Source organism: Dermochelys coriacea, chromosome 14, assembly GCF_009764565.3.
Source record: "Dermochelys coriacea isolate rDerCor1 chromosome 14, rDerCor1.pri.v4, whole genome shotgun sequence".
Classification (NCBI taxonomy): domain Eukaryota; kingdom Metazoa; phylum Chordata; order Testudines; family Dermochelyidae; genus Dermochelys; species Dermochelys coriacea.
Genome location: NC_050081.1, coordinates 12358208 through 12381834, shown reverse-complemented (window position 1 = coordinate 12381834; position 23627 = coordinate 12358208). Strand labels below are relative to the sequence as shown.

The window sequence follows — 23627 nt, the reverse complement described above, 5'->3', positions numbered from 1 at the left end:
CCTGGTACAGTAGTGAACAATCCATAAAAAATGTAGATGCTTGCACCTCTGTACTCATTACTGGGAAGCTAGATTTGTCCCTGTCCTGTAGTATTACATGGCAATCGTACAAAGAATCCTTGTATCTTCCATGCTCCCCTGCCTGAAATATCCACCATTGACAGAAGTGGTCTTCAGGTAAAAATGGGGCAGAACTCTCTTTGGTGCATTAAGAGTGCCTCTTAAAACAGGATTGTCTCTTGCATTGGAGTCTCTGCAGTAAAACATAGAGATGGGATGGTTCAGATTCCTTTAAACCAGGAGACTGGGGGCTGCTATAGAGCATACCAATGCTGAGGAATCACCAGCCCTGATCCTTCAATCAGATACAGGCTGGCAGAACCTTGCACATGCATCAAACCTCCTTGATGTCTGTGGAACACAGTGGTGGGTTCCAGGGGTCTACTCACATGCATCAGATGGTGCGTTCAAGGCCACCATTCTCCAAATTGTATATAGCTAAAAACACCACAATAATATATAATTGCTAAATGCCCCCTCATATATAGTGTGCAGACACTATTCTGTATACATAATATTGCATGTGTATAACAATAAACTTTTCTCACTCTTTCATTTTTGTAACCGTTATCAACTCCTTTCCCCATATCAATTTCATATCACCTTTTTCTATGTTAGGCCTATTTTAGGTTGTAAAGGAATTGTCGCTTCTAATTGACTGGGAAGTGCCATTTCTTCATAGTAGCTAGATCAAAGTTATAAGTAATTAATAATAATCTCTAGTTACTATCAGGGATGTTTTTTATTCCCACCCTGGTGGTTCTGTAATAACATACTACATTGTTTCACCCTTCTGGAGTGTACATATGCTGTGTTTATTACTGAAAAAAATCCATAAAAATATTAATAAACCAATAATTTTTTAAAGAGCCTGGATACCAAAAAATCTGCTTTGTAACCATCTTCCCAAAGAAAGATAGGCTGGAAATTTCACATCAATGAGATTCTTCAATGCTTAATTCATGATTGTGGATTGCTAGTTTTTAACCATCACCTTTGAAAGCAATCCAGCTCAGTTGTCATGGAGATGCCTAGGATGCTGGTGTATGGGTAGCAATTGTGATGCGGATTATTTAAGAAGTCAGCCTTCTTCCCTGCATGCTTTTTAAGATCCCCCGGGGGTCTGAGCACCCACAATTCCCATTGACTTCCCAGGATCAGGTCCTCAATGTGCAATATGGTCTTGAAAGTCATTTGCCTGTTCAACAAAATAACACCCCCCTCCCCCCCAACTCTTTTAAAGGAATGGTGAGTGTGGGCAAGCACCTCTTCTGTGTTTTTAGCACTTCTCCTGTATATGTGCATCCCTCTCAGGAACTGATTCTGCAAGGTTTTGTGTACCTTCAACTCAAATTCAGCTGAGGAACTTCAACTGGGCTTCATCTTATGTGATAATGTCCTATAAAGGTAGCCAGCCAGTCAGGCAGCGGCACAGGAGCTAGCAAACAAAGCTGTAAACAAGGGAGTTGGAGTGGGAGTTTGTAAGGGGAGTTTGTATTGGGGTTTGTTTTTGCTGTGGGGGGGAGGTGGTCTTTCGGTGTGGCTTGTGTTTCCCAGGATTTAGGTGGGAAGGCAATGACAGATACGGAGGCAGCAGTGGGAGTGACCTCATGTAGTGGAAGACACAATGAGGATGACTGGATGTGGAAGCTGTGGTATGTACATGATCCTGGAGGGGGGAACCGGTAAGAGTTTTTTCTGCATGAAATGCCTTCTGATAGAGCTGATGGAGGAAAAGATCTGAAGTCTGGAGATGCAGGTGGAAAATCTGAGTTCAGGAAGGGGTTTGAGCAGATGATGGAGCAAAGACATGCGGTATCTGAAGGGAAAAGCTCAGACTTACAGATGGAAGCAGGACTGGGGAATTTTGAGGGGAGACTGGGTGAGGAAAGTGGTCCATGGAAGCATGTGACTAAAAGAACCAGGCAGAGGAAAAGATGGGCTAGTGAAGGAGAAATAGAGCTTAGGAACAGGTTTGCAGAGTTGGAAAATGAAGAAGGGGCTCAGCAGGTAGTCACTGAAGGTGGAAGGAAAAGGAAGAAGAAAAGAAAGGCTAGTCCTATAGGAAAAGGGGAAGAGTCAAGGGAGACTACACCAAATATGAGCCCCAGGAGGATACAGGATGGGTTGAAGAGGATTATAAGGGAAAATAGGAATGGAAAGAACTTGCAGTCAGAGGGAACAGGGGAGAGACTGGAGAATAGCACCGTCACCGGGAAAAGGCAGGTCTATGTGATCGGGGACTCTTTATTGAGAAGAATAGACAGGCCTGTAACTAGAGCTGATCCTGAGAATAGAAGGGTGTGCTGTCTTCCAGGTGCTAAGATACGGGATGTAGACCTGATATTGAAAAGGATCCTAAAGGGAGCGGGAAAGAATCCCCTAATTATCCTTCATGTGGGAACAAATGATACGGCTAGATTCTCGCTGGAAAGAATTAAGGGAGACTATGCTAGGCTGGGGAAGACGCTTAAGGAAATCGAGGCTCAGGTGATCTTTAGTGGGATTCTGCCTGATCCTAGAGAAGGTCAACAGAGGTGTGACAAGATTATGACTGTCAATGAATGGCTTAGGCAGTGGTGCTATAAGGAGGGCTTTGGGATGTATTGCCACTGGGAGGCATTCACGGACAGAGGACAGTTCTCTCGGGATGGACGTCATCTGAGTAGGGAAGGAAATAGACTTCTAGGATGGAGGCTGGCACAACTGATAAAAAGAGCTTTAAACTAGGAATTAGGGGGAGATGGTTGGGAGATGTCCAGGTAATCTGCACTCCAGATTTTAGCATTGAGAGGGAAGAAGACGAAGTAAGAAAGGATATAGATGCTAGTAGGAGAATGTATAAAAGGAGCAAGGGCAGTGTGGATACTAGTCTAATAGGTTATACTGGCTGTAGAATGACTGTGCCGAATAGAGTACAAAATGTGAGCGAGGCCAAACAGCAAAAATTAAGATGTTTGTACACCAATGCGAGGAGCCTAGGTAACAAAATGGAGGAACTAGAGCTACTGGTGCAGGAAGTGAAACCAGATATTTATAAGGATAACAGAAACATGGTGGAATAGTAGTCATGACTGGACTACAGGTATTGAAGGGTATGTGCTCTTTAGGAAAGACGGAAATAAAGGTAAAGGTGGTGGAGTAGCATTGTACATCAATGATGAGGTAGAATGTAAAGAAATAAGAAGTGATGCAATGGATAAGACAGAGTCCGTCTGGGCAAAAATTACATTGGCGAAGATAACTAGTAGAGCCTCTCCTACAATAGTGCTTGGGGTGTGCTATAGACCACTGGGATCTAATCTGGATATGGATAGAGCCCTTTTTAATGTTTTAATAAAGTAAATACTAATGGAAACTGCGTGATGATGGGAGACTTTAACTTCCCAGATATAGACTGGAGGACCAGTGCTAGTAATAATAATAGGGCTCAGATTTTCCTAGATGCGATAGCTGATGGATTCCTTCATCAAGTAGTTGCTGAACCGACTAGAGGGGATGCCATTTTAGATTTGGTTTTGGTGAGTAGTTCTCATAGAAGAAATGGTTTTAGGGGATAATATTGGTTTAAGTGATCATGAGCTAATTTGGTTCAAACTGAACGGAAGGATTAACAAAAATAAATCTGCAACTAGGATTTTTGATTTCAAAAGGGCTGATTTTCAAAAATTAAGGAAATTAGTTAGGGAAGTGGATTGGACTGAAGAATTTATGGATCTAAAGGTAGAGGAGGCCTGGGGTTACTTTAAATCAAAACTACAGAAGCTATCGGAAGCCTGTATCCCAAGAAAGGGGAAAAAATTCATAGGTAGGAGTTGTAGACCAAGCTGGATGAGCAAGCATCTTAGAGAGATGATTAAGAAGAAGCAGAAAGCATACAGGGAGTGGAAGATGGGAGGGATCAGCAAGGAAAGCTACCTAATTGAGGTCAGAAGATGTAGGGATAAAGTGTGAGAGGCTAAAAGTTGAATCGAGTTGGAGCTTGCAAAGGGAATTAAAACCAATAGTAAAAGGTTCTATAGCCATATAAATAAGAAGAAAACTAAGAAGAAGTGGGGCCGCTAAACACTGAGGATGGAGTGGAGGTTAAAGATAATCTAGGCATGGCCCAATATCTAAACAAATACTTTGCCTCAGTCTTTAATAAGGCTAAAGAGGATCTTAGGGATATTAGTAGCATGACAAATGGGAATGAGGATATGGAGGTAGATATTACCATATCTGAGGTGGAAGCAAAACTGAAACAGTTTAATGGGACTAAATCGGGGGGCCCAGATAATCTTCATCCAAGAATATTAAAGGAATTGGCACCTGAAATTGCAAGTCCATTAGCAAGAATTTTTAATGAATCTGTAAACTCGGGAGTTGTACCGAATGATTGAAGAATTGCTAATATATTTCCTATTTTTAAGAAAGGGGAAAAAAGTGATCCGGGTAACTACAGGCCAGTTAGTTTGACATCTGTAGTATGCAAGGTCCTGGAAAAAATTTTGAAGGAGAAATTGGTTAATGACATTGAAGTAAATGGGACAAAATACAACAGGTTGGTTTGGCACGATCTACTTTTGTAAAATCATGATCTCCTTTTTTGAGAAAGTAACAGATTTTTTAGACAAAGGAAATGCAGTAGATCTAATTTGCCTAGATTTCAGTAAGGCATTTGATACCATGCCACATGGGGAATTATTAGTTAAATTGGAAAAGATGGGGATCAATATGAACATCAAAAGGTGGATAATGAAATGGTTAAAGGGGAGACTACAACGGGTCCTACTGAAAGGTGAACTGTCAGGCTGGAGGGAGGTTACCAATAGAGTTCCTCAGGGATCAGTTTTGGGACCAATCTTATTTAATCTTTTTATTACTGACCTTGGCACAAAAAGTGGGAGTGTGCTAATAAAGTTTGCAGATGATACAAAGCTGAGAGGTATTGCCAATTCAGAATAGGATCGGGATATTATACAGGAGGATCTGGATGACCTTGTAAACTGGAGTAATAGTAATAGGATGAAATTTAATAGTGAGAAGTGTAAGGTTATGCATTTAGGGATTAATAACAAGAATTTTAGTTATAAGCTGGGGATGCATCAATTAGAAGTAATGGAAGAGGAGAAGGACTTTGGAGTATTGGTTGATCATAGGATGACTATGAGCCGCTAATGTGATATGGCTGTGAAAAAAGCTAATGCGGTTTTGGGATGCATCAGGAGAGGTATTTCCAGTAAGGATAAGGAGGTTTTAGTACCGTTATACAAGGCACTGGTGAGACCTCACCTAGAATACTGTGTGCAGTTCTGGTCTCCCATGTTTAAAAAGGATGAACTCAAACTGGAGCAGGTACAGAGAAGGGCTACTAGGATGATCCGAAGTACTTGTGGCACCTTAGAGACTAACAAATTTATTAGAGCATAAGCTTTCGTGAGCTACAGCTCACTTCATCGGATGCATTTGGTGGAAAAAACAGAGGGGAGATTGATATACACACACAGAGAACATGAAACAATGGGTTTATCATACACACTGTAAGGAGAGTGATCACTTAAGATAAGCCATCACCAGCAGCGGGCGGGGGGAGGGGAAGGAGGAAAACCTTTCATGGTGACCAGCAAGGTAGGCTATTTCCAGCAGTTAACAAGAATATCTGAGGAACAGTGGGGGGCGGGTGGGGTGGGAGGGAGAAATACCATGGGGAAATAGTTTTACTTTGTGTAATGACTCATCCATTCCCAGTCTCTATTCAAGCCTAAGTTAATTGTATCCAGTTTGCAAATTAATTCCAATTCAGCAGTCTCTCGTTGGAGTCTGTTTTTGAAGCTTTTTTGTTGAAGGATAGCCACCCTCCGGTCTGTAATCGAGTGACCAGAGAGATTGAAGTGTTCTCCGACTGGTTTTTGAATGTTATAATTCTTGACGTCTGATTTCTGTCCATTCATTCTTTTACGTAGAGACTGTCCAGTTTGACCAATGTACATGGCAGAGGGGCATTGCTGGCACATGATGGCATATATCACATTGGTAGATGCGCAGATGAATGAGCCTCTGATAGTGTGGCTGATGTGATTAGGCCCTATGATGGTGTCCCCTGAATAGATATGTGGACAGAGTTGGCAACGGGCTTTGTTGCAAGGATAGGTTCCTGGGTTGGTGGTTCTGTTGTGTGGTGTGTGGTTGCTGGTGAGTATTTGCTTCAGATTGGGGGGCTGTCTGTAAGCAAGGACTGGTCTGTCTCCCAAGATCTGTGAGAGTGATGGGTCGTCCTTCAGGATAGGTTGTAGATCCTTGATGATGCGCTGGAGAGGTTTTAGTTGGTGGCTGAAGGTGATGGCTAGTGGCGTTCTGTTATTTTCTTTGTTGGGCCTGTCCTGTAGTGGGTGACTTCTGGCTCTGTCAATCTGTTAACTTAGGCTTGAATAGAGACTGGGAATGGATGAGTCATTACACAAAGTAAAACTATTTCCCCATGTTATTTCTCCCCCCACCTCACCCCACCCCCCACTGTTCCTCAGATATTCTTGTTAACTGCTGGAAATAGCCTACCTTGCTGGTCACCATGAAAGGTTTTCCTCCTTCCCCCTCCCCCCCCGCTGCTGGTGATGGCTTATCTTAAGTGATCACTCTCCTTGCAGTGTGTATGATAAACCCATTGTTTCATGTTCTCTGTGTGTGTATATAAATCTCCCCTCTGTTTTTTCCACCAAATGCATCCGATGAAGTGAGCTGTAGCTCACGAAAGCTTATGCTCTAATAAATTTGTTAGTCTCTAAGGTGCCACAAGTACTCCTTTTCTTTTTGCAAATACAGACTAACACGGCTGCTACTCTGAAACCTAGGATGATCTGAGGAATGGATAATTTGTCTTATGAAAGGAGACGTAAGGAGCTTGGCTTGTTTAGCCTAACTAAAAGAAGGTTGAGGGGAGATATGATTGCTCTCTATAAGTATATCAGAGGGATAAATACAGGAGAGGGAAAGGAACTATTTAAGCTCAGCACCAATGTGGACACAATAATAAATGGGTATAAACTGGTCACCAGAAAGTTTATACTTGAAATTAGATGAAGGTTTCTAACCATCAGAGGAGTGAAGTTTTGGAATAGCCTTCCAAGGGAAGCAGTGGGGGCAAAAGATCTATCTGGTTTTAAGATTCTACTCGATAAGTTTATGGAGAAGATGGTATGATGTGATTTTGGTAAGTAATTGATCTTTAAATATTCAGGGTAAATAAGCCTAATCCCCTGAGATGGGATATTAGATGGATGGGATCTGAGTTACCCAGGAAAGAATTTTCTGTAGTATCTGGCTGGTGAATCTTGCCCATATGCTCTGGGTTTAGCTGATTGCCACATTTGGGGTCGGGAAGGAATTTTCCTCCAGGGCAGATATGGAAGAGGCCCTGGAGGTTTTTCGCCTTCCTCTGTAGCATGGAGCACAGGTCACTTGCTGGAGGCTTCTCTGCTCCTTGAAGTCTTTAAACCACGATTTGAGGACTTCAATAGCTCAGACATAGGTGAGGTTTTTCATAGGAGTGGGTGGGTGAGATTCTGTGGCCTGTGTTGTGCAGGAGGTCAGACTAGATGGTCAGAAGGGACCATTCTGATCTTAGTATCTATGAATCTATAAGAATTTGGATGCTTAATTACAGCTGTAATTAAGTTGTCATTAGTTTGTATTTGGTAATCCCTGAAGCAGACTTCAATTAAAACTTGAATTAGTAAGACTGCTCAAAGCGGACATCAATGTGAAATGCCAGGCCCAGGATATGACAGATGTTGCCCATACATAATCGAGCACGACGTGTTGACACAAATACAAACAAAAACATTTTGTAGCTTCCATCTTTGAAAGTTAATCTCTTTTTTAAAAATGTATTTATTCATTCCACTCCACTTTTGCCCTTTCTGCCATTCTGCTGGCTCCAAAGAAGGTGACTCCAGGTATTCAAGGTAAGTCTTTAGTAATGTACTAATAAAAATGTATAAGTATTTTTTTAAAAAGCAACACTAAAATCTGTAAAGTCCATTTTGAAATGTACAGCTCATCCGAACATACTTTCAAAAGCTGTCTACTTCTTTAAAGTAGCCTTTTGTGTGGCAACCTCCCCCAACCTCCCGGTATTATTGACTAGATTTTGTCCTCTCCAAAGATGACCAAAAAAAATTGTATAGTGGGAACATGGTAGCTGTTAAATTTCATATGCAGTTTAGCATATTATAAATATTAGCTCTCAGAAAATCTCATTTTGACCCCTATATCCTTTGACGATTCAACATTACAGAAAGGTCCCATAATTCAAACTGTGAATAAATGACAATGCTAGCAAAGACTTGCATTAGTTCAAAATATAACACCATAACCCTAAATAGAACTCTTCTAAAGCTGTCATGAAGTAGTAAAGGGCAGAAAAAATACAAAAGTAAACATGGACTTCAGGACTGGCATAATTTATCATATCTGATAGCTCAGCACTAGTAACTATATAATTTCAAAGGGGACACTTGCATTTTAGCAGCTCTTTTCTCATCTTTAGGGACTTGAATTGCTTTAAAACAAGTTGCATATTTATGAGCCTCTTTGATTTAAAATATTACATTGCTTTCAGAGATTACTACACTGCATTTTACTAACACCATCCTCTGAAACTTTCCCTTTCAAGTTAGACTTGTCAAGTCTGCTGTCTTAGTTTGTCAGTGCATGTAAATAAATCAGGTTCAATTCTAAATCTGACATATAGCCTACAATTTATTTTTTCACTGTTATCCTGGTTCTTGTCTCACCTATGTTGCAGGGCAAGGACTGTGTTTTGTAAAGCACTGTGAATACTTTTAGTGCTATATGAATACTTAGTTGTGTGATGTATGTACCAGTAACTCTCACTCTCACAGTGTGGCTCTTTGTCCCCCGTACTAATGACTAAACCACAAAAGGTGTTGAATCTGCTACTGACTGGGAGCTAGCAGAGCTGGGTCTTTAAGCTCAGGTAACAGAAGCTTGTGCTGTTGGATCTAGTGGCTGTGGGTTTGATCCCCTTTTGGTGCAAAGGAAATGATTATGTACCACATCCTGCTTGCCTTGCTCATGTGACTCATTTCAACAAAGCTTCCTGAGTTCAGGAGGGTGCCAGCAACACTTACACTGCACGAGGGGTTTGTGAAAGGGCTGGGTCACACTCCTGTCTATTTTCACATGACAACCAGCTCGGGCACTCTTCTGGTAAGCACCTCACGAGGCTTATTTCAGTGTCCTTCCCTATGACTTTTACAGGCTTGTGCAGTCCCATATTTCCATTATCGCACAATCCTTAGCTCCCTTGACCATGGAGGGGGAAGATGGAACCACTCTTCCTCCTGGTATATCCCATTAGGCTCTGACTCTGAAAAAACCTTTCTCCCTCCCCCCACTTCTTTCCTGTGTGGGCTTAGCTCTCTTCAGCCCCATCCTAATCCATCAATCAGGCACAGCTCTTCTTAATAAGGTCTACTCTAGAGCAGTTAGAGTTGCAGTGAGCAGAGTGCCGGATCAGCAGCTGGTACCCAGCCCTTTGTCACAGGGGTATGTCATATGATGGAGGCAGGTATAACCATCAGCCTCTCTCCTACATACTAGTTAGTAACTGCAGGGGTAGGCTGTGCAGATCTATGCTAGTCCTGTTATACAACTGCAAGTATTCTACAGTTGTGAGCATGTTCTCAACAATATCTCTGGAGTCATTAATGCTATATTCTGTCTCTGTCTGCCTGTCTACGTTGCTTTCCTCTTGGTTGTAATGTACTACCTACCGCAACTTGAGCCAAACAACAAGCTTAGATCGGAATTTCAAGGCTGGACAAAGGGGAGAGAGGGAATGAAACCGATCTCAAGCTGTGGATGGGAACAGGTGAGGAGCTGCTCCTGAGAGGCGACTTTTATCCAAAGATTGAAGTAGCCATCATATGCCTTCCAATGGTTCCACTGTAGGAGCAGGATAGAAGGATACAACTGAGGTGGATGTTCAGCCAGTATATGCCCTGCCCTCTCACAATACCTATGCCCGGTTATGCAGCCTGAGCATCCTTGTCTCGTAAAGGGATACAGGTCCCTTGTTTGGTTCTTCCTGCATATTCATTCCTCTCACACAGAAGAATTGAAAGGGTATCTCTTTGACCTTGGAGAAGAGAGTGGAGGCTGGATTTGCCCTGATACCCAGGTACTTAATGACCCATTCCTCTTCTATGTTCTAGCAGAAGCCTTCTGATTATTCAATAAATGGATTAAAAAAAAGAACTCAGGGAGAGAAGTGTTGAAGATAAAGTGATCTGAACTGGCTCAAAGAGTAACAGTCACTATAAATTGCAGTGATTGCAATATTGTAGTATTATACAGCCATTAGCCATGATTTTCACTAATTCTGCCTTGGTCTTAACTAAAATAAAACTGGTTCCATGTGAGCCCTTTGTAAATGAGATCAATAGAGGCCTTTCAAAGATTATTGAGAGAGTGAAGTCATTTTTTTAAGTATCACTTCATAGCGATAATGAAAGGGCCTTTACCATACACTGAGCTGCAGAGGAAAAGCTCTGACTCCTTGCAGCACTGCAGATGCTGGTCCTCAAGTGGCAGTGAGAAAACACAGTCCGATTCTTTCCCATTTACCCTTGGTAAGGAGAATACAAGCTGGAATTTGATGACCTCTGTGTCTGAGGTGAACACTGGAGAACTTAGCAGAAGATGAAGTTTTGCATCTGGCAAGATTTCGATACACTCAGGAATGTGAGATCAGTCACAAAGGGTGCGATCATACCACATAAGCAGCTGAAGTGGGAGAAAAGTTTCTTTTGGCATATTATTTGCTATTAATTTTTCATGGCTTTTTTTGCTTTCTATTTATGCCTTGGTGGTGGTATTCATGCTTCCAGTGGGTACAGATCACAAAGTCACACTTAGCATTTTTTGCTATTATCCATCAATACAGCAGAGCACAATTCCACTGATTTTAGTATAATTGAAGCAGATTAATTTAATAACTAAAATTTGAACATTAGCATTAATTGAAATGGGAATAAAATGGCTCCCATCACAAGTTAAATTACTGCTTCTTTTCATAAATTTTAAAACACCGACTGAATTTCCACCTGCATTTAAAAAAAAAAACAAAACAAAAAACCTTTCTCTATCTCCATTATTTTTTTCAGTAGGAACTCATGCAGAATTCCATCAAGGTAGGTAGCTGACGTAAAGATGAAGGCAGACTGCTGCATAGAACACTTGCAGCAGAGAAAATTACCTCCTAACTCATTCCTATGCATTCCAGAGGTGCAAAGTAACATAGGCCAGATCCTTAGCTGGTATAAATTGGCTCAACCCCATTGATGTCAATTGAGCTGTGCCAGTTTACCAAAGCTCAAGGTCTGGTTGCTGGGGTTGTGCCTTGCCGTCATTTTGTTATAGCTGGCGCTACACATGTAGTCCACACCCCTCAATGTAGTTCTCTATCCCCCTCTAGTGATGTTTCGGTCATAAATGAAGGTCACTGAGCCTGCCCCAGTCTTGGCACCTAGCGGCCTGGCATTAAATACATGCAATGGACCATGTTTCCAGGGCTCAGTCAAATCGTTTATATACAAGATTACTTCTACCCACTTTTCCTGCCAAGTCCTCCCACTGCCTTTTTTCGGTAAACTTTCACTTATGAGAATTAAACTTATTGATAATACTGTGTGCTTCTGTTTTTTAACCAACTTTCTTATGACGTTGCTTTGGTAATATACTGATAAGTGCAGTGTAAGAACCTAGAGAGGATCTCAAAACACTTCAGAAACCTTGACTGTTCATCATAGCACTGCTTGGAAACTGATGCTCAGAGAGGTTGTGACATCCAAATCTTGCTCCTTTTACTTGTGCAAATAGTCCCATTTAATTCCTCCAAAATCTATATTTTCAAAATATTTCTGTTAAACAACATCCATCACTTCCTCTTAAGCCTTGTCATGCTAACGTTACTGTGACTCTGACCTCGAAAGCAAGCAGTACATATTGTCCACAGATGCCAGACACAAAGCTTATCTGAAGGCTAATTAACTGAATCTTCCTTTTCATGGCTGCACTCGGTAGATTTTCTCCTCCTCTCACGTACACTCGCTTTATGCTGGGGTTACTCCATTGAATTAAAGGGAGTTACTTCTGACTTATGTGAATGTGAGTGAGAGGAGACTCCAACCTGCCATAGGTATGTTACTGCAACCAAAACACTTCTAGCTTTATTGGTAGCACTGATACTTGTAGTCAAAAGTCAATATCAATTCAGTAGGAGCTCCGCTAGGCTTAGCATTGTAGTTTTGCCTCTTAGTTAGGGCTGTGTTCACGAAAACATTTGTGGAAAGTGAACACAAAAGGGATGGAAATGCAGACTTGTTTTAAAACAGTTTTATGCCATATTAGCTCTGCTCAACTTTGAACCTTGTTAGATTTCTTTTTCTCCTTATCAGTCAAATGTAAAACTGCATATAAAGCATTATTGAATGTATGCAGAAGGGAACAATCTGGAACTGGCAATGTTTAGAGGGATAGCAGATTGTTGCATATGAAAGTTCTAAACATTGCATTAACATTAAACATTGATGGGTAGTACACTCATGCATAAAGCAAAGAGGCTATCTTCCCAGGTTGGGATAGGAAAGGCTGTTAATTTTCTTAATGTTTATTAAAATTAAAATTCAATTATGAACCATTTGTTCTGAAGTTAATTTCTTTCTCCTTTTTGCTTTCATGTTCAGGTTGAGAACTGGGGAGTGAGGATTTGTAAGTAGTTTAATTTAATTAGCAATCTCATGGTAAATGTTCCATGGAGAATTAGTAGCTGACCTGTGACCTGACATCATTGGATTGCAAAGTAAATACCCATAGGGAGAAAATATGGTGAATTAACAGATTTAGCAATGCGGAGGGGGGGGGGGAGAGAGAGCGAGTGAGCTTCACTTTAAACTCTCCTTCCCTCATATTAAATTGCCTGTTGGGTATATGCTTGTATTACTATAACTCAGAGTGCTATCTTGCAGGGGTGAAATCCGCTTTCACTTCAAACACTTTGGGCTAATAGGGTGAATATTCCCTCCCCCCACCCCCCAATGCTTTTCATGGCAAGCCTGTAGCTCTGAGCTTCCTAATGTGACCAAAGGCATTTCAGTTTATGCACTATAGCATAATTGAAACTGAGCAGCAGCTAGCATTTATGTGGCTATAATCTACAGAAAATGGTCTGTTTGGTGGGTAGCTATGGGGCTGGATTGCAGAACCCGGGCCTGCCATGTGGATAATATAATACGGATTTCTATAGATGTAGTTCTGCTACTACTACCTCTTTTATAATGCTTTTCATCAATAGATCTAGAGGCACTTCAAAAAGGGAGTTAAGTTTTATTATCCCCATTTTACAGCTGGGGAAACTGTACTACACACAGTCCTCTTCCTGGTCCCTCTCTTTCTACAGTAAGAAAAATGTGCCAATATATTTCAGAGTTATTTTGAAGTAAGTGATGAATTCTATTCTTGCACTAAATGTGAGGTTTTTAAGGGCAGGGCTGCCAAGTGCCCCAAATTTGTACTCTGGGTAATACTGAAGTTTGTAAATTCAGCAGCAAAGAGAAAAGTTTTTTTTTTTTTTTTTTTTTAAAGGATACTTCTGCTAAAGGTATTTTGCTACTCAAACAGCTTCTTCCTTTCTGGACAGAGAGATTTGTGATGTAGGTGGCCCTGTGTTGTTAGATTCTCTCGTGTCTCGATGATGTTGACCGTCTAGCTGAAGATATCAAGAGGCCTGTGCTATTCACATATTCTATTGCTCTCATAAATTGAGGCGAACCATTTTTATGGTTGCTGTTTCCAGACCTTTTGGTAACTTATTTATTTTTATTACTATTTTCTGGACTGGACATGTATAGAGCCAGAGGCTGTCTCTTTCTGAGCTGAAGTAGCAGTATTTTTTGGTACATACATGTGCGCACACACATGAACATGAAGATCTGAAATCACCTGAGCACAATTAAAGTTAGCATATTGTACGTGCTTTAGCTAAATAGCTGAGAGTCTTTGTTTTATTGTTTTTTGTCATATTCTGTATGTAGAGATGGACTGATAAGTTTAAAACAAATAGCCCCATGGGCACTTTTCTGACTGTAAGGGAGTTTGGTTAGGACAGCACAAACTTGGGAAATAGTTTGGGAAGTCTGGGCTTCTACTCAAATCGACTTCAGAAGTGTAATCTCTCTAGGGCCCATCTTTTTGATGGGTTCTTTAATAAATAGGGAATTTGTGTTTGGAGAGGCAGCAGTTATCTGGAGACAGCCTTAAACGTAGGGCATGGCTGAGGTATTTGAGCTGCAGGCATACAGCTGCTAGTATTGTGACTTGCAGTTCAATTTTTTTTGTGGATGTGTTTTTTACGTGGTGTTCAGTCTGTTTTATTTACTTTTTGGACACAGCGATGGTCATACAACAAGAGAAAGCTATGAAAATAAAATACTTTACTATGGTGTAGAAAAATTTACAAAACTTTATGTGGAGGACTTCTTTCAGACTCTTAATGAGAGCAATGTACTTAAGAACATGCATTTGAGTAGGTCCATTGACTTCACTGGGACAACTTACATGTTTAAAGTCGGGCAACTGATTGCAGGGGGGCCTTAGCCATTTGTGTATATCGCAGACAACTGCAACCATATTTTCCCCATATCCTCCATATTGGTAACTAAGGAGTTGATCCTGTGGGGTACTGAACATCCTAAACTCCCACTAGCATTGAGAGTTGAGAGTGTTGAACACTCCTCAGGATCAGGCCCTTTATCTGACAGCTGATAAGGTAAATTTCAGATTTAAAACCAAGCAATGTGATCTCATGCACTTGAATTTGGATCTCACTATTGTGTCATCCAGCTTTGTTATGTGAAGCGCAAAGCAGCCTTTAGCAGCAAGAACCGCTTTCCCCTGGCAGCGAGATGTTCAGGGAAGGGAACTGTTCTTTCCACTTTGGCAAAATTGTTCAAAAAGTTTTTGTTAAATATGCTGAATATAGCAATATGTGAGCAAAGCTCTAGTTCTCGCAGGGCCCAATCCTGAATTCCTTAAGTGGTTTTTACTCAATCCTTACTCAGCCAAAGCTCCTGCTAGATCCTCAGTAGGGATTACAAGATTGACTTTGATCCTGCAAATATTCTGAGCACCCTCATCTCCCTTTGAATTCACTTTAGTAGCCTGCCCTTAAAACAGTAATCTGGGCTCAAATGCTCAGACTATTTTCTGCACTATGGTTTCTATTTCTCCTAAATTATCTCCTAGATGAAATTTCTCTTGATGTAAATGACTGTTAGTACATATATTTATAAAGCACCCAGTTATGTGTGCTTAATAAATGTATATACTAAGAATAACTCTCAAGACACAGATTGAAAGCATAAGTGGTCTGTCAAATAAATGGCCAGGATTCCTAGTTTATGAACACAAGGAATATCTTAAAAAGAAAAGGAGTACTTGTGGCACCTTGGAGACTAACAAATTTATTAGAGCATAAGCTTTCGTGAGCTATAGCTCACTTCATCGGATGCATCCGATGAAGTGAGCTGTAGCTCACAAAAGCTTATGCTCTAATAAATTTGTTATTCTCCAAGGTGCCACAAGTACTCCTTTTCTTTTTGCAAATACAGACTAACATGGCTGCTACTCTGAAACCTGTCATTATGCAAAGAAAAGGAATATCTTGCAGTTCTTCCTGAAAGTGGCCAAGTTCATGCTTAAATGTGTTTCATTTCTAGAGAGAATGAATTTCAGAAGCATGGAACCACTTGAGAAAGTGCCAGGACTCTGAATTTTATCCAGTTAAGTTTTGGTATCCAGGCCAAGTGCTTGTTGTAATGTAATATGGATTAGAAATGGAAATGCTACCCTTGGCATAAGTTATCTAGCTAGCATCTTGAATTCCACCCAAGGGTTCTTGGCAGCCAGTGAGGGGAATGGTTTCCAGAATGGAGAGCGTGCAACTCTATAGTATGATTTCCTTGACATCATTCTCATGTTTTGGTATATGAAGGCAAACCCAAGTGGTAGGACATGAGAATGTGCTAACAGGATTTCCTAACATGGTTATGATTATATTGTAGACAATGCATTAGGCTGAGTCTTTTCTCCAGGCTATGGATTGTAATAATTCCTCTCACTGTATTTGTTAATTAGGTCCCTGATCCAAAGCCAACTGAACTTTCCATCAGGCCCTAGTAGTCCAGTTCTGTGTGGTATTAAGCATCTCAGAGTATCTGGCCTTGGTTTCTTAATACCCCAAATTTATTTTACTTTTGTCATAATACCTTTTGTCTGACTGTTTTTTTGTTTTTTGAGAACCTTTTCTGATATTAAATTCAGGTAGCTCATAGCTCCTGATTCCAAGTTTCTGCCCCAGTATTCAGCACCAGAGATAATTGTGCTGATGAATAAAGTAAGGAAGAAGGGTTTTTTGTTGTTGTTGTTTGTTGTTGCACTTTTTAAATTTTTTTAAAAAGGAAAAAGAATAAAATTGCTGCATAATCTTGCACAGTTATTTTTGGTTGATCATGTTGAACAAATGATTTTAAACTTTTTGAGGTCTTATGATATAAATGTCTTCAACTCCATTATAAAAACATGACTTAATATAGTTTAAAGACTCTCTAAGCGGTTTTCTACAAACCCATTTTTTTCTGCTCTTAAAAAGTATAGTTTCTAAAAACATCACTTTTTGTTTATTTACATCAGCTTCTTCATTGCATCATCAAAAAGCAAAATGTATATTAGAGCTTGAAAGGCAAACCCTGAAAGCAGCACAAGTAAGGTGGTGATGAGAAAGGGGAATGAAATCAGGCTTTTGATCCACACTGCAAGGGAGGTGCAATGAGGCTTCTTATCATTATCAATAGGTACCAGGCTTCATCTTGCTCTGAAGTCTTCAAAGCAGCAGTGCTGCTTGTCTCATGAAAAGAAAGTATCGGCCTTTAAAGTGAGAGATTGTTAATAAAACTATGAAATCCCTGCCAAATATTGATGATGATTCAAGAGTGAATTCAGGATATGTAAAATGTGCTGGGCTGACATTTCTGGAGACTGAAGTCCTCTACAAGATACAGGAGAGGCAGCAGTCTTGCGAGCTTCTGTAGGCTGCCTGACCAATGTGCCTCCACTTTTGATTTGAAGGGAAATGTTTTTCGGCGTGAAGGGGTAGTAAATCCTCCATACTCATTCAGTCCTTTGTCCAGCTGCTGAGCTCAACAGAGAATAGGTTGCCAATTGATGTAGGCCATGTAATTCTATGAACTGTGGGAAGATCAGCTCATTTCACAATGTAGTGGTCGCCAATGGAAAAGCCAACATTTACCTACAGGTACTTATTGCTTTCTGATTATTATATGCTAACTATTGGAAAATCCTAACTATTTTAATAGTAACCGCAAGCAGCCATTCTACATTTTTTTTTTTTTGGACATTCATGACCTGAGCCAGATTTTAACTTAACTTAGCAGTGAAAGTTGGTGTTACATTGCTAGTCCCCCGAGATAGTCATATAATTGAATGGTGCTGTTTGTTTTGGCATCATCCTGCACTAAGCATTTTTGGCTCATTAGATTAGAAATCCAGAGTTAAAAATCTTCCCAAGAGCACAAAGTTTAAAGCGATGATCGGGGTTTATGTCATTTGAAAATTGGGGAGAAAGGAGTAGGGGGGAAATCTGTCTGAAGGGTGGAGTGGGCAAGAAATGACTAGCCAAGGTTAACTTTTATATGTTCAATTAATCTCAGTGACTTCTTGGCCCTTAAACAAAAACTAGGAAGTAGCTGTAATGTACTAAACAGCCCACCTTCAAAGAACGGGTAGCTTGTGGTATTCACAGCATAAAACAGCTGCCAGCAGGTTGGGGAACTATAGACAATATTGTATTCCTCAACATGATGCTGTTGTATAGTCTCAAACAGTACGCTACTGGAGCACGTTGCAGAGTAACTGAATGAAAGCCCTTAAGCAAAAGAGAGAGAGAATGAAACTGGCTGATCAGACACACACATCTGAAAATCAGTTTTAACCTGCCATGGCCCTTAGCTGGGGGACCAAACTTCCAACAAGAATGTGTTCAACGGGAACATATTTTCAATGAGCACGAACTCCTAGTTAATACCAGGCCTCAGAACCACTGCGCTGGAATCTTCCAATTTATCCACTGTCTTAATAAGGAGCAATAGGTAAATTAATAACTCAGCATTGAAAACAATGTAAGCCTGTTTTCCAGAGGCACTGAGCAACCAGTGACTTCAGGGAGAGCTGCTCAACCCTTCTGAAAATCAAGTCCTGTAGGTTATAACATAATCACTTACAGTGCACCAGAGTCAGATGACTGCTTCCGTAACATGTCTCTTAGCAAATGCGAACGTCAATACCAAAAGCACTGGTCTCCTGAGCAGGTGGGGCAGAACTCAGCTGGGACGTGTAAGATTGTTTCTCTCGCCTCTTTCCTTACTGGATGTGTCACATTGAGGAGTATCTCCCACCTACTGATATTTTAGAAGGGTTGTTCATTTCAGGCTGCATTTCCTTTCCACTTTCATTTGGCTGCTACCCAAGATTTCAATTCTATGTACAATAGCAGGCACCAGTGACAGAAAACTAGAAAAAAGAAAAGGAGTACTTGTGGCACCTTAGAGACTAACAAATTTATTAGAGCATAAAGTGTTATTAGCTGTACAGTCCTCTTTATGTTTTGCAAAACTGTTTTATTTCTGGCATTTTTATGAATTACTTTTATTCCAGGAATCTGATAAGGGGGGCATTGCTTGTCTAACTTGTGCTATTTTCTCAGCAGTGAGATGAATGAAGGCCAGCTTTTACTCTCCCACCTTCTCACTCTAACAATAAGTAATATTCTGTGCCATGGTTCTTAGGGTAAAAAAAAAGTGGTGATCAAATCTGCTCCCTAAGCACCTTGAACGGGTCGACAGTTTGCAGCACAGTGCTACCTGCACCTTTATATTCAAACCCAATGTGTCTATATTTAGCTTGTATATCTTCACTTTAAAACAACTGAACAAGTAAACAAGACTTTAAAATGTCTCCATTTCCCCCCCCCCCCCAGTCAACTTGGAATAATGCCAACATGAATTTGAAGGATTTTTTTCAGTATCCTACAATGTATTCAATTACTAAGGGCCCTGCATGCTCTCTTGCTGTAAGGTGGAGAGGGAAGAAAGAATAAACCAGGGGATCGAAAGGCCCCTGTAATGAGACTGCAAATGAGAAATCTGTATGTAGGTAGGTAGGTAATAGACAAGATGCCATGAGATGGTGCTCAAGAATGTGTAGCATAGTTCCTGGGTTTTCTAGGACCACTAAAACTTGTTGTGCACTACATATAGCTTTTTCTGTTCAGTTCTTTACATGCAGCTCTTAACAGCTCTTCCAAGTGGAAAGGCTGAGACAGTGTGGTGTGGGACTCAGTGTCTGTTGCTCTGTGGAGATTTCTCTGCCAAAAATTATTCGATACTGGGGAAAATGCCTTACAGTGAGAGATGTAGGGAGCGTAATCAGTTTAGAAGAATCTGTTTTTCCTCTTTAAAAGAAGTTCGAGGTGGTTTGATTATGGTGTGAAAATACGGGTACAACCTGGCCCAGTACCCCTCTGTACTGTCCTCAGTCTGTTGCAAGTGGACCCAGTTACAGAACCCCACATGCTCCTAAACCAGCTGGGTCTGGCTAGAGTCTGTTTCTAGCTCTAGATCTGTAGGGCACACTCCCAGGCTCAGATCTCTTGTTTTATGTCTTCCTTGGGTGGTGGGATGCCACGCCCAGCCTCCCCAGATCTGGAAACCAGTGCCTGAGGCCTCCAGATGCTTATGCAAGTGCGCTCCGGGGCCCAGTTAAGCTGTGGTCTGCACTTGTCGTTTAACCCCATTCAAAGACTGTTTGTTTGAAAGGAACGCAAGCAGCACAAGCTTCGTCAGAGGCTTTTTTTTTTTTAAACTAGTCACTTTACTCTTTAAACATTGGAGAGTTACAGGTCTTTGAAGAAAAATCAAAGCTCTGAGACACGCCCTTCTCCTAGTCTGATCTCACACCTTGTGTGAGGCGAGGCTTGTTAGCATTCCGGACTGTGCAGATTCCCTCCTGCCCTCGCATTCCTTCGAACCCTTTGATGCTGTGGTGATGGACAGCCTCTCTTGCTCACAGCAGTACCCTTTCTTAATTCCAGACTCTGTCCCCTTTCCCATTCACTCAGCTGAAAAGCTCCAGTCCCTTCTCCCATTTGGGTGCCTATGCATAAAACCCATTGTGTTATTGGGATAGACCAGTAGTTCAGAGTCATTTAAGATTGATAACCTCAGACGGTAGTTCTGATGGTTTCTCCATGATGGTCCTTCAATTAGGGCTCAAGCCCCTTTTTCTGGGCAGGGAGACTATCTGCAATACATTGTTCATGTTTTGTGTATGTGGAGAAAAAGACAATGGGAAGAAAATGAAGAGTAGACACTAGAGCAGAGTGTGAAATGTATACAAATTTATGGAGTGGAAGGAAAACAAAAAAATTCCAATGAAAAAATAAATACTAAGGCTGCTAGCATGGGGTGGGGCGGGCAATTGCATTTATTCCAAATCCCACCAGCCTCTTTTTTTTTTAAACCATATGAAAAATGTAATACAAGTTTTGAAACTTTGAAAAATTTAGGTGAGCTGTATAATTAGTTGAAAAACGGGGAAGTTTTTCACAAAAATTCCATTTTTTCAGATATTTTTAATTTCAAAATTTCATCAAAATGTTAAGCCTCTATAGTTTGTGTGTATTTCATATCCCTAATACATAAGGCTATGATTTAGTCAATGGTATTTTTAGTAAAAGTCATGGACAGGTCACAGCAATAAACAAAAATTCACGGTCTGTGACCCATACCCCTGACTAAATCTTGGAGGGAATATTGCCCATGTAGAGATCTTTACACTTTCAGGGTATTACATTTTGCTCTTAGATGCTATATTTTTAAAGGACTAGGATAAAAATGTCTAAAGTGTCTAAAAATGTCTAAATATATAAAATGTCTAAAAACTTGGATGCCTGAAGTTAGCCATTTAAATGTCCTGACTTTTCAAAGGTACAGATATATTGACTTCCGTGGAAGCTGCCAGGTACTCAGCAGTTCTAATAAATCGGACCACTTTTATTTAGGTACCTAAAATATAGATTCAGATGTCTAACATGAGACAACTAAGTTTAAAAGTATTAGTCTTATTGTATATTAGATGAAATGCAATATCACCACTCCAATGAAGCACTGGGCAGTCTGCCCCACCAAACACTCACATGGTAAATTTATATGTTGAAAAAGATTTACAAATTGGAAGCAGAGTAAAGAGATAATCCTGACTTCTCTCAAAAAAAAATTTATGTTCCTCACTCACAACTCCCTTCCCACCCTGGTCCTGATACCCATCTAAAGAAGATACATGAACATATGTCTTGGCCAAAAAACTCTGATACCGTGTTGAAGAACTAACATGGTGAATGGGGAAGCATCTCTCAGTCTAGTCCTATCTTGTTGTGGTTGTGACTATATTTGTATGATGATGTAAATGGTTAAATGTTCAAGGCCAAAAATTGTGTGTATTTCCTGTTTTCCCTTTGTTTCCCTGACAGACCAACAAACATCTTTTCACATATTTCCTTTTGAGATTTTTTTGCCTTGATTTGATATTGACCTTGGATTTTCTTGATCTACAAAAACCCATATTTAAGAGGAAATAACCTGTTAATTAACTGTTAATGGGATAGTTGCTGTGCTTAATTTTGTGACAAAACTCAGTTGTGTTCTATTAAAGGAGATAATTATCAGGTTGCCTTATTCAGAGTGGTCTTATAAAAAGTAGTCTCTATTGCATGAAGAAACGTTTATTATTTTAAAGGCAAAAAAGAAAAGAAGGAGCAAGGGAACACCAAAACTAATTTTATTATTTAAAAGGCTAGAGTTCTTGCAGGGTGAGGTAGAGTGCTGAAATGCCACAACAGTGGGTGGTTCTTTGGCTAAATTTTCCCACAACAGGATATTTATTCTCTTAAAATTTACACACATCAGACAGACCAGTCTTGTCAGATTTCTCTCTTGGGAAGCCTTCAACTACTCCAGTGATGGGCACCAATAGACCCACCTGGGTAGAGAGGAACTGAAGAAGTTTCCTATGAGCTAGGCACTGAGAGCGAGAGACAGTTTCTGCTCTGAAGAGCTTACAGTCTAAGCAGACAAGACACGTGAAGGGTAGGAAGGGAAAGAGAGGCACAGAGTAATTATGTGACTTGCCCAAAGTCCCACAGTAGGTAAGCAGCAGAGCCAGGAATAGTACCCTGGACATCTGCCCTATCCACTAGACCAGGTGTAGGCAACCTATGGCCCGTGTGCCAAAAGCGGCACGCAAGCTGATTTTCAGTGGCACTCACACTGCCTGGGTCCTGGCCATTGATCCGGGAGGCTCTGCATTTTAATTGTAAATGAAGCTTCTTAAACATTTTAAAAACCTTATTTACTTTACGTACAACAATAGGTTAGTTCTATATTCTAGACTTCTAGAAAGAGACCTTCTAAAAACATTAAAATGTATTACTTGCAAGCAAAACCTTAAATTAGAGTGAATAAATGAAGACACGGCACACCACTTCTGAAAGGTTGCTGACCCCTGCACTAGACTGTTTCCCTGTAACCATGTTGCCTTTGTAGTGTTGGTTGTGAATTTGATTGCAGTGGATGATAGCCAAAGTCAAAACAAGAATGTTCATTCCGTGCTTTTCCACAATTTTGTCCCAGGTTTTAATTAATAAAATATATATAGTTAATATTAACACTATCACCTTGAAGGAAATATAGAATAATGGGGAATGTGCAGTCACCTGCAGGCCAGGAGCCCAATTCTTCTCTCACAGGACTATAAATCAGAAGCAACACTTTTCTAGCCAGTGGAGTTACACTAGTCTAAAACTGATGTGAGAGGAGAATTTAGATGAATATTTTTACATCTTCTATTTACCCTTTCCTTTAAATTAATATAATTCCCCATGTTACCTCCACACTCATACCTATCCCTCCCCATCTATCTCCCTTCCCATCACTCAGAATAGTATTTGATCAGCCTCAAAATGTGAGAGTCCTTGAAGGAGCCAGGCTGCTTGCACAGTAATTTATATTGCATCACAATGAAAAACACAGGTGTTAAAGTGAGTTAGAGGGCAATAGAATGTATATTTTTCAATGCATCATTAGCATAATTACAGAAACACCTGTGATGAAGAACTTAAAACTAATCCACTTTGAACATTTGCAGGATGTCCAACAGCTGGCGGTGGCAGGACGATTTTGTGTTTGTATTCTTTTTTATGGCTTCAGTAAAAAAAAACATAATGCGGGTGAAATAATTCTACAAGCATAACAGGCTGCATTAAAATAGGGAGGAAGATACGTGCAAAAAAAAAGTGAGTGCTAAAGATTCAAGCCAAGTATCAAATATGGCAGCCTGCCTTACAATAATGATTTGTATTGGCGATATGTGTACTA

At 40.4% G+C, this 23627-nt stretch overlaps 1 long non-coding RNA gene across 1 annotated transcript in view; it reads left to right on the top strand.

Annotated features, from left to right (window-relative positions):
- The window catches only part of LOC119843133, a 51382-nt gene extending 34619 nt beyond the window's left edge, over nucleotides 1-16763 (top strand). The window contains exon 5 of the long non-coding RNA XR_006275730.1: nucleotides 15840-16763. This is a non-coding gene — a long non-coding RNA (uncharacterized LOC119843133). The remainder of the gene's footprint in view (nucleotides 1-15839) is intronic.
- Nucleotides 16764-23627: the final 6864 nt, after the last annotated feature.